At 39.3% G+C, this 9,387-nt stretch overlaps 1 long non-coding RNA gene across 1 annotated transcript; it reads left to right on the forward strand.

Moving 5' to 3' along the window:
• Positions 1 to 701: 701 nt before the first annotated feature.
• Positions 702 to 1,226, forward strand: LOC124278260. Its single transcript, XR_006899045.1, has 2 exons — positions 702 to 820; positions 1,103 to 1,226. It is a non-coding gene; the product is annotated as an uncharacterized LOC124278260 (long non-coding RNA).
• Positions 1,227 to 9,387: the final 8,161 nt, after the last annotated feature.

Raw genomic sequence — 9,387 nt, forward strand, 5'->3', positions numbered from 1 at the left:
ATATACAACGAATTAAGAATTAAACTTTTGACAAGAAATATATATTGGAAATATATATTTCACAAGAAGTATAATATATTTCAACATGAACCTAAAATGTCAGCTATACTCATGCCAATGGTTGTCACCCCTTCCCACCCACCCCCTCTCCAATTAAAAAAATTGAAGGGTGTGACAACCATTATTGGCATGAGTATTTCTCTTCTAGGCAGATGTGAAATGCCTAAATCTGCCTGGTGAATTCACCAGTGTACATAATCAAGTATTCTAGATAACACATTTGTGTTTCCTCCACACTGGTTGAAACGGAGTGGCAGAGTTAATCAAACCTTGAATCAAGTGGTGTGCACTCACGATTGTTTTCATCTCCATATTCACCAATGTTACTTATAGTCGTAACTTACATTTATTATTCCTCATATGAATTATACAGAACTATTTATTGTCAAAAAGAAATGTGTAATGGTATATACAATATAACTTAAAACGGTATGTAATGAACACATTAACACCATTCAGGAATGCAACATCTGACATTATCTTATAATCTGTTACATTGAACATGTTACTGTGTGCCATTGTATGAGCTTATACATGATGCACAGGTCAACTGATATTCTAGATTTAATAGTGCATGTATAGAGCATGCATGCTGGTATTGTTGTGTCACTCCTGTGTGTGCACATGGAACATCAACTAAGCATTAATGTATTTGCTCTATGTATCAGTTACTACTGTAATCCGTGCAGAGGAGAGTAGAGTGAACTGTTGTTTTATACCAGTCATATTCCAGCATTACTAACACAAAGGTTGATAGTGAGTGATTGAGTGAGTTTAGTTTTACGCTGCACTCCACCGCAATATTCCACCTATATGGCGGCTGTCTGTAAATAATCGAGTCAGGCCCAGACAATCCAGTGATCAACAGCATGAGCATCGACCTGCGCAACTGTGGGAACCGATGACATGTCAACCAAGTCAGCGAGCCTGACCAATTCGATCCCGTTAGTCGCCTCTTACGACAAGCAAAGTCGCCTTTGTGGCAAGCATGGGTTGCTGAAGACCTATTCTACCCCGGATCTTCACGGGTTAAGGTTGATAGTATTAGCAACTGTCCAAACCATAAAGCATTACACTTTACCAGGGCATGCATTTTGAATACTATTAAACTCCTGATACTAATAGAAAATAATACGAGGAAATTATGCCTAAAGTTTTACTTTTATAAAACCAAATCATCTGTAAACCAAATTCAAACAGATGATACTTTTTGTTTATCCATCTCTATTGCATATGCACTGTTTCTGATCCAACTGTACTAAGGTTAATTGTCAGTGGTAGAAGTTGGACAGTGACACTTGCAAAAGTAGATATGGTGACGGAAAGAATTGTAGCCAATGTTGTTGAAAAAAACTGTGCAATATGGCTCCTTCCTAAAAATACAAATAGTGTCATATGCAACCTGCACTATGTCTGCTGTCAGACCTACTGAGGTCATGGAAACATCCTCTGATATTCATACTTCTTCATCTCATTGGAACAGAATTGTTTGTCCACAATAATATATCACACCCGTTTCCTGATCAAGTAACTAAACAGCAAGTCACAATCTGGAAGTAGTGCAACATATTCAAACAACATGCATGTGCGTATTACATTAAATATAATTTATATAAACATGTATACATATTGAAGTAAATATACATGTAGAAATGGAAAAGTATGAGGCATGGCTGATTCAATTATTCATACACTTACAACAATGGTTTTATCAAAGGCAATATACAATAAAATATTATAACAATACATTGTCCAGTCACGAAAGTTCATAAAGCAAGGTCAAGATATTCATTTAACTCAATTTCACCAATGCAAACACAATTTTATATCATAGCATTTTGGTAATATATACTAATAACTGGTACCAACAAGAGCGCAAAATAACAAATACAATAACTTTCCAAAAACAATTCTACAAATTTACACGATCATGTACAGGTACAATGTATTGACTTCACACCACCACTGTATATACACATATTAATGTTTTGCTCATGTGCAATGGTATCTGAATACTTGCTTCAGGCACAAATCTGAGGTTTCCTACAGCAGCAGGAATATAGTATATGCATCCAATGTGTTTTCTTAAATTAGTTGATGAGATTGTTGGGAAGTGAAGACCTTCTCATGTTTCCACAATGAAACACTGCAGCAGCAGTAGTGAAAGAGATATGTACACAGCTCAAGGAACAAAAATACATACAAAGTGTACTCTAAAAAAGGAACTGTAATAGGCTTCTCTGCCCAGTGACAGTTGAAGTTGGCTAGAATAGGGTTTAGGACCTTGCGTTGTGTACTTTTTTTATGTGGTGATGGTAAAGTAGCAAACTTCAAATAGGCTCGATGAATCAGGCCTCATTGCTTGTAAAACATAACAAATAGAAAAGAGAAACTCAATAATTTATTTACAAAAAACTAAAACCTATCCTAACCTAACAGCCCTAACCTAATCTATACCTGACCGAACTGAGTAGAGCACCGGGCCACGCCCTACGGGAAATGACTGTTGACCTAGGTACCTGGAACGCCCATTGTCATTCATAGATGGAGCCCTTTGAGTTAATGATTCCGAAAAATCCATCTGCCTCTGGAGGTCTGATATTTTTCCTCATTACACCGTTCAAAATCATGAAAAGATTGGTTCATAGAGGCTTGAATTTCCGATTTAAAGTAAGATATAGAGAGCCGTAATGGACGACATATCCACTTGACTAGATGAAGAGAATTTAGATTTTGACCTAGATCTGGACTCTGATTTCTTAACCAGGGTTGGCTGAGATTGAGAATCCGATTTCTTATTCTTGGATAAATCTGAGGAGCCCGATAATTTTCTCTTCCTGGGATTATTACGGGCTTTGTCCACCATAAACCACTCATCCTTAGATAACCCTGAGCAAAGTAAGCACCGATCCTCCCATGAACAAGTCAATCCTGACAAAACACAATGCACAAAGAGAGTGAGGGTCCGAATCCGCCATAAATCTCTGACATAATAAGCACTTCTTTTGCGACATGATGAGTGAAAATGGCGGGAATTTTCCAAAGTCAATCAAGCATCAGTTTCACAAGTAAATACACTTCAACAATAAAATGCGATGGTCAAACAACGACCAATGCGATCACACTAACCAGTTCTGTTGAAATGGTGTGATCCATACAGAAAAAATTATGAGGGCTTCTGGTAGAACAATGCTGTGACATCACGGCTAGGGGAGATAACTGCGTACTTTTTTTAGGCATACCACAAAGGATAGCTATGACTTCTTTTAAAAGAGAATTTATTCTCTTTCATTTCTGTATGTCTCTGTGATTCCAGAGGAAACTGGCAACCATAATCCAGAGGGAACGTTTACGGCATAATTGAGTTGTGTTTGTTTTTCGTAATGACATCTGTAGCGTACATAGTTGTAATCTGACATAATACATAATAATGTATTTTGGTATTAAGTTAATGCTACGGTTTGTTCAATTTATAGATAAACATTGTGAATAATATAGTTGCATAACTATAAAACGTCTATGTACATATTTATTGTTTTTGAATACAGAGAATATGACACAGCACTTGTAATGACAATGGTTGGTACATGGACACAGGAGAAAACAGTATCTGCAGCAGCAGAATATGAACCAATCATGACTTTCCTGTTTATTTACGGCAAGATATTGTTGAGTTATTTTGTTTTGCAACATAATTATGTAGCATGCAGTCCTGTGTTGGACATGCAATGCAGTTATATTATACTTCTTGCACAGAATACATGTATTCAAAATCCAACATGTCAATATGGTTACTATGCTATTGAAGAGGTCCAGATGTTAATCAACAAAGATTTTCTTGTCAAGCTCTATTGCTCTTCATTACACATCATTATACTAAAAGTGAGTGAGTGAGTTTAGTGTTAAGTCGATATTAGCAATATTCCAGCAATATCATGGCGGGGACACCAGAAATGAGCTTCACATATTGTACCCAAGGGAAGATTGAACACGGGTCTTCGGCGTGAAAAGTTACACCACCGCCCCATCATAGTAGGAACTTCAACGATCAAACTTACTTCTTTTACTGAATGAAATACTTCAATGTTAATTATATGATGGCCAACAGATAGATTGTTTTCATTCATAATATCTTATTCTCAGTATATGACATGAGAAACACAGAATATGAATCCAACACAAATTTTGATATATTTGTATAACTAGGCATTGTGTTTTCCAACATAACGCCTATCTATAGTCCAGCGATTGTTTTGTTAAACAATCATTATTTCCCTCAGAATCCCTATCCCCCACAATTTACATCAATGACCTCTGCAGCCGCAGAACAAATGACTCAGTGTTCATTTAATTAGAACATGGTTACACTGATGATATTAAGAGTTACATTTTCTGGTTAATGGACAAAGGTATTGTTTGTAAAAGTTCAGTTTCCTTAGTAATGCAGAAATACCACAGCAGACAAAGTACTACCAACAAGCTTGGTGATGATACTGTTGCTTCCCTCAAATCTTGCTACTATTAGTGGGACAAACAGTGAGTGAGTTTAGTTTTACGCCGCACTCAGCAATATCCCAGCTATATGGCGGCGGTCTGTAAATAATCGAGTCTGGATCTGAAAATCCAGTGATCAACATCATGAGCATCGATCTGCGCAATTGGGAACCGATGACAGCGAAACTGACCACCCGATCCCGTTAGTCGCCTTTACGACAAGCTTAGTCGCCTTTTATGGCAAGCACATGGGTTGCTGAAGACCTATTCTACCCCGGATCTTCACGGGTCCATACATCTGAGAATCCTATCTTGGACAATGTTTCTCTAATATCAGAAGTCCAGTTTCTTTTCCTACGTTATCGAGTGATTTAAGCATTCGGTAACACTGGTGTGCGTGGCGATCGGTTGTCATTCGTAGAACTTTTATCCAGTACTTGATGGCCTTTACCTCTGTTCTATTGTTCCCTAATGAACAGTTGAAAATAGCTCGGCCCATATGGGCCACTCCCCACCTCTGCGCCAGCGACCCATGTGACAGCTAGCCGCTTGTCACTCTCTACATTTTCGAGGCCAAAGCTATTTTGGACATGCGCCAAATAGTGAAGAAGTGGGGACGGTTGGGACGGCCCTTAGACTTTGAGTCAGGATAAGAATAAAATATCAATTTTATAAAAAAAATAATACATATTTGTCCTTATCCTGACTCATACGTTATTGCTTTAATCCAACTGATAGGTGGCGGGTCAGCCATCTCTTTTTGGATTACAATAAACTGTTCAATCAACCCCGTCAGAACTCAGATACTGCGGCCAAAACTTGGGACCACCTTTTTTAAAGAAAAAGACGTAAATCATTAGACTCTGTGGATTCTTAAACTCGCAAGGAATTAGATTCCCACTTATCTTGGGTCGATCCATATGTTCAGAATAGCAATGTCTGTGAGATAGTGGCTTGTAAATACAGTGTCCGATCTCGAGAAACATCCTTCCATAATTTATGAGATGGAGCAGTTGCCATGTGGAGCTAAAGTGGATGCCACAGCTCTGACTTCGTGAGGATTGGAGGCTGTAGGTGGATCCAGTCCTGCTGCTTTAATTATAGGTTCTCAAATTCACTGCTCTCAGCCAGAAGGAGATGGTCGTTCAGGAGACTTTGTAACGGGTGATATTGGGATGAAAAGTCTCCTAAACTTCTACTCCAAGCAGTTCTTTTCAGGTAAATTTTCAATGCTCTGACTGGACACAAGGACATGTCTTGGGTATCTTCCACTGGGATGTGGAATTGTCGTAATACGTTCCATGTGTGAAACTAGCATTCTGGGGTGCGCATGAGCTTGCCTTATGTGAGGATGAATGAAAGGTTGGGCCAGTTTGGAAGTCTTAGATTTGGTTCTCTGAGAAGTCTGATGAGGTCTGGAAACCACGTTCTCGATGGCCAGTAGGGCGCTACCAAAATCAGTCATAGGATCTTCATCTGGACGATCTTCTGTTTGACTTTTGGTAGAAGTACAGGTGGTGGGAATGCATAGGCGTGGAGACCTTCCCATGATCTAGCTAAGGCGTCTAGGGTCCAGGCTAGTGGATCTGGGACCGGTGAGACGAAGATCTTTATCTGATTGAATCTTGTCACAAATAGGTCTATGAGCGGGCAACCCTGTTCTCGCATCAGTAGTTGAAAAGCCTCTGGATGTAACATCCATTCTCTTGGGGATGGTTTGATTGGTCTGGGCAACACGTCTGCTAGAATATTGACGGCTCCTGGAATATGCCTGGCCTTTATTCCCAAGTTGAGACTGTCTGTGAGGTCGTAGAGGCGAAAAGTTCTAGCAGGGTGTCAATCTTGTTGTGCCTTGCAGGTTTATGTAGAAAGTTACTGCTGTGATGTATTTGTGTATTATCAGGAATTGATTTCTGAAGAGGTGAGACCAATCAGTTATGGCTCTTATTTATTATCTTGGATACAATATGTATGAGCGGGTGAAGAATCCCCATAGGCAACGAAATCGGCAACCAATCCACCAATCCAAGCTAATAACTCTTGGTCCTCATTGATAGAAGCACTGATTTCCTCCTGAGATGTATCCTCTACAGCTGAGACACTGAGATTATCTTCCTAAGGCACCTCACAGACTGAAGGCGCATGCGTAGATTGCATAAGAGGTGTGTCAATCTCCATAGAGGATGGTACTTGTTGTTGCTGAATAGCCACCAGTACTTGTTTGCGTGATGTTCGCTAGCGCTAGAAAATCAGGTTGCTGCACAAAGGGTTGGGCCTGCATGAAGACTTGCATCTGCGCGAATGCTTCAATAAAGGGCTGAGGCTGCGTGAAGATTTGAACTCTGCACGAACATCTGAGGTTGCGTGAAGGATTGCGCCTGCGCGCAGGCCGGTTCTGTGACAAATGTGGTGGAGCAAAGGACTGCTGTAGAGCAGGGTTAAGATGACATGGCATTGCTTGCGCGAAGGCTGGCGTCTGCGTCGCAGGTTGTGACTGTGAGAAGGTCTGAGACTGGGGATAGGGCCTGAGCATGTGCGCTGGATGTCTTCTTGGCTGTCTGCGCTGAAAGCATCTGTAGTACCACTACTAAAGGTTTTAAAACCGGAGGAGGCTGAGTGAAGGAGTGATCCTCTGCTTCATGAGCTGCAGTTTTCTGAGGAGCCTGCAAACAGGCTTTGATCTCTTCTAGGGATGCTCGTACTCCCGCTGTGGTCATAGTGGATGACTTCCTGCAGACTTCTTTCTTTAATTTCGCCAACATCTGTAGGGCGGACCCTTCCCCATAGGGAACTCTTTCTATAGATCATCTAGGCTGCGTAAACGTCTCTGGGTTGGCAATGTCACACTGAGAATCCCGCAAGGGAAAACTCGATAAGTGACTGAAAGGAATCTAGATTAGTATTCAGAGAAAATAATGTCCTCAGGAGACTCTACAGGAACGAACATGTTTTAAAACGTAAACACCACTCTGACAAAGTCAGAAATTACTAAATAAATAGCCACTTTAACACATGTAGCCCCTGGTTATAATCCAAAAGGGATATAGGATGAATATTCAAGCGAACAAAAATTACATAGGGCTGAAATAACAGAGTGGTAGCGTGTATAAGGACGCGAGCAAAACCATCCAACCGTCCGGGAGGGCGAAATGGAGAGAGTGACAAGTTACTTATTCCCTGTTTAAAGAAGCATATGTGCGTTATATCAATATCAACAAAAGTAAGAACAGCCTTATCACAGTTTTGTTCCGTTTATTATGATTTAAGTTGTAATAAGGGAAAATTTCATAAGAAATCTACTGTGTGCAGATACTGGCCTTCAGTTCTGAATAAAGATTGATTGACTGATTGACTGACAAGTTGCTGGCAGTTACATGGGTTGCTGGCACAGAGGCAGGGAGTGGCCCAAGTGAGGTGAGCTATTTTTGACTGTTCATTAGGGAACAATAGGACAGTGGTTTCCACTGTACCTCGGAGGAAAAGGGAGATAAGCAATAACGTACGAGTCAGGATAATGAAACATAATCTTATTTGCAATTGTTAAACCGTATTTACAAATAAACATGTGGAAATATAAGCCAGGTGAGCAGTTGGTAATAATTACATTAGAATAAATTTTCAACAAATCATCATCATCATCCTTATAATTGTTTTATAACAGGTTAAAATATTTTAAAAGCAGAAACGCGCAAGTTCTTAAGTAAGATTTATGACTGTTGGAATTAAACAAAAGTAGAGTTATCGTTCCTGTTTGAAGTGATGGTGGCGCAGGTACTTGTGCCACTGTCATTGGATCCAGAACAATATGTTCTCGATAACAGCTCAGCTGTTTTCACAGCAGAAGCAACCGCCATATTAACAGCTCTTAAGTATATTGATAAACACCCTAAATATAAACAATCTATAATCTTTTCAGACTTTTCGTGCCTTCAGGCTATTAAAAATCTCTTGTAAACATCCACTATTAACCAAAATCATTGAATTATATAATGCTTTGCTACTGGCAAATACAACATCATCCTCCAGTTGGCCGATTCTGCTGATAAGGCAGCACTCAACAAATCTGTGACACCACTTCTCATCCCATACTGAGATAACAACAGAGTAATTAGATCTTACATCCATGATCTAATGCAAAAAGTGGGACACCCAAGTATGGATCAATAAATTTCATCAAATAAAACCATCTATCGGTTACACCTACTTGAACTGTCAGTCCTCATTTGAAGAGGTCATTATGTGATGATTGGCCATGCAAGATATAATCATGAATATTGATTGTAAGGTGAGGATCCTTCGTTTTGCAACCCTTGTGATGAAAGAATCATGGTCAAGCATGTCCTGCTTAACTGTATTAATTTTCCATCACAAGGGATAAATATTTCAATGCCAAAACAGTTAAGAAATTGACCTACTTGATATAGCTTGATTTTGTTTTGCAATTAGTACATGGTTTTAATTTGACTAAATAACTTTGATTTTTTTATACATGTTATTTTAATGTTTTGGCTAAATTGGAATACAAGCACCAACGGCAGAGGGAAATGGTGTGAATCCAGCTAGGGTCCATGTTAGTAGGAAAAGGACTGTCCCCATGGTCCCTAGTGTGGTGATCTTCCTTCACTTGCTGGCAATCTATAGGCCGTTTTTCATATTGTATTGTTATTGTTAACGATATCATTTTATAATAACATGCTAGTTTTACCTTACTATCTGTCTTGTAGTTTATTGTCCATCGCCAACAGGTTTTTATCTTCATAATGTATTTATTTTTAATTTATAAAATGTTCTTTGGTTGAAATATTGGCGATGTGACGATAAATATTAACTCAC

This window comes from Haliotis rubra, unplaced genomic scaffold, assembly GCF_003918875.1.
Source record: "Haliotis rubra isolate DU_JTF1 unplaced genomic scaffold, ASM391887v1 Scf234, whole genome shotgun sequence".
Lineage (NCBI taxonomy): Eukaryota > Metazoa > Mollusca > Gastropoda > Lepetellida > Haliotidae > Haliotis > Haliotis rubra.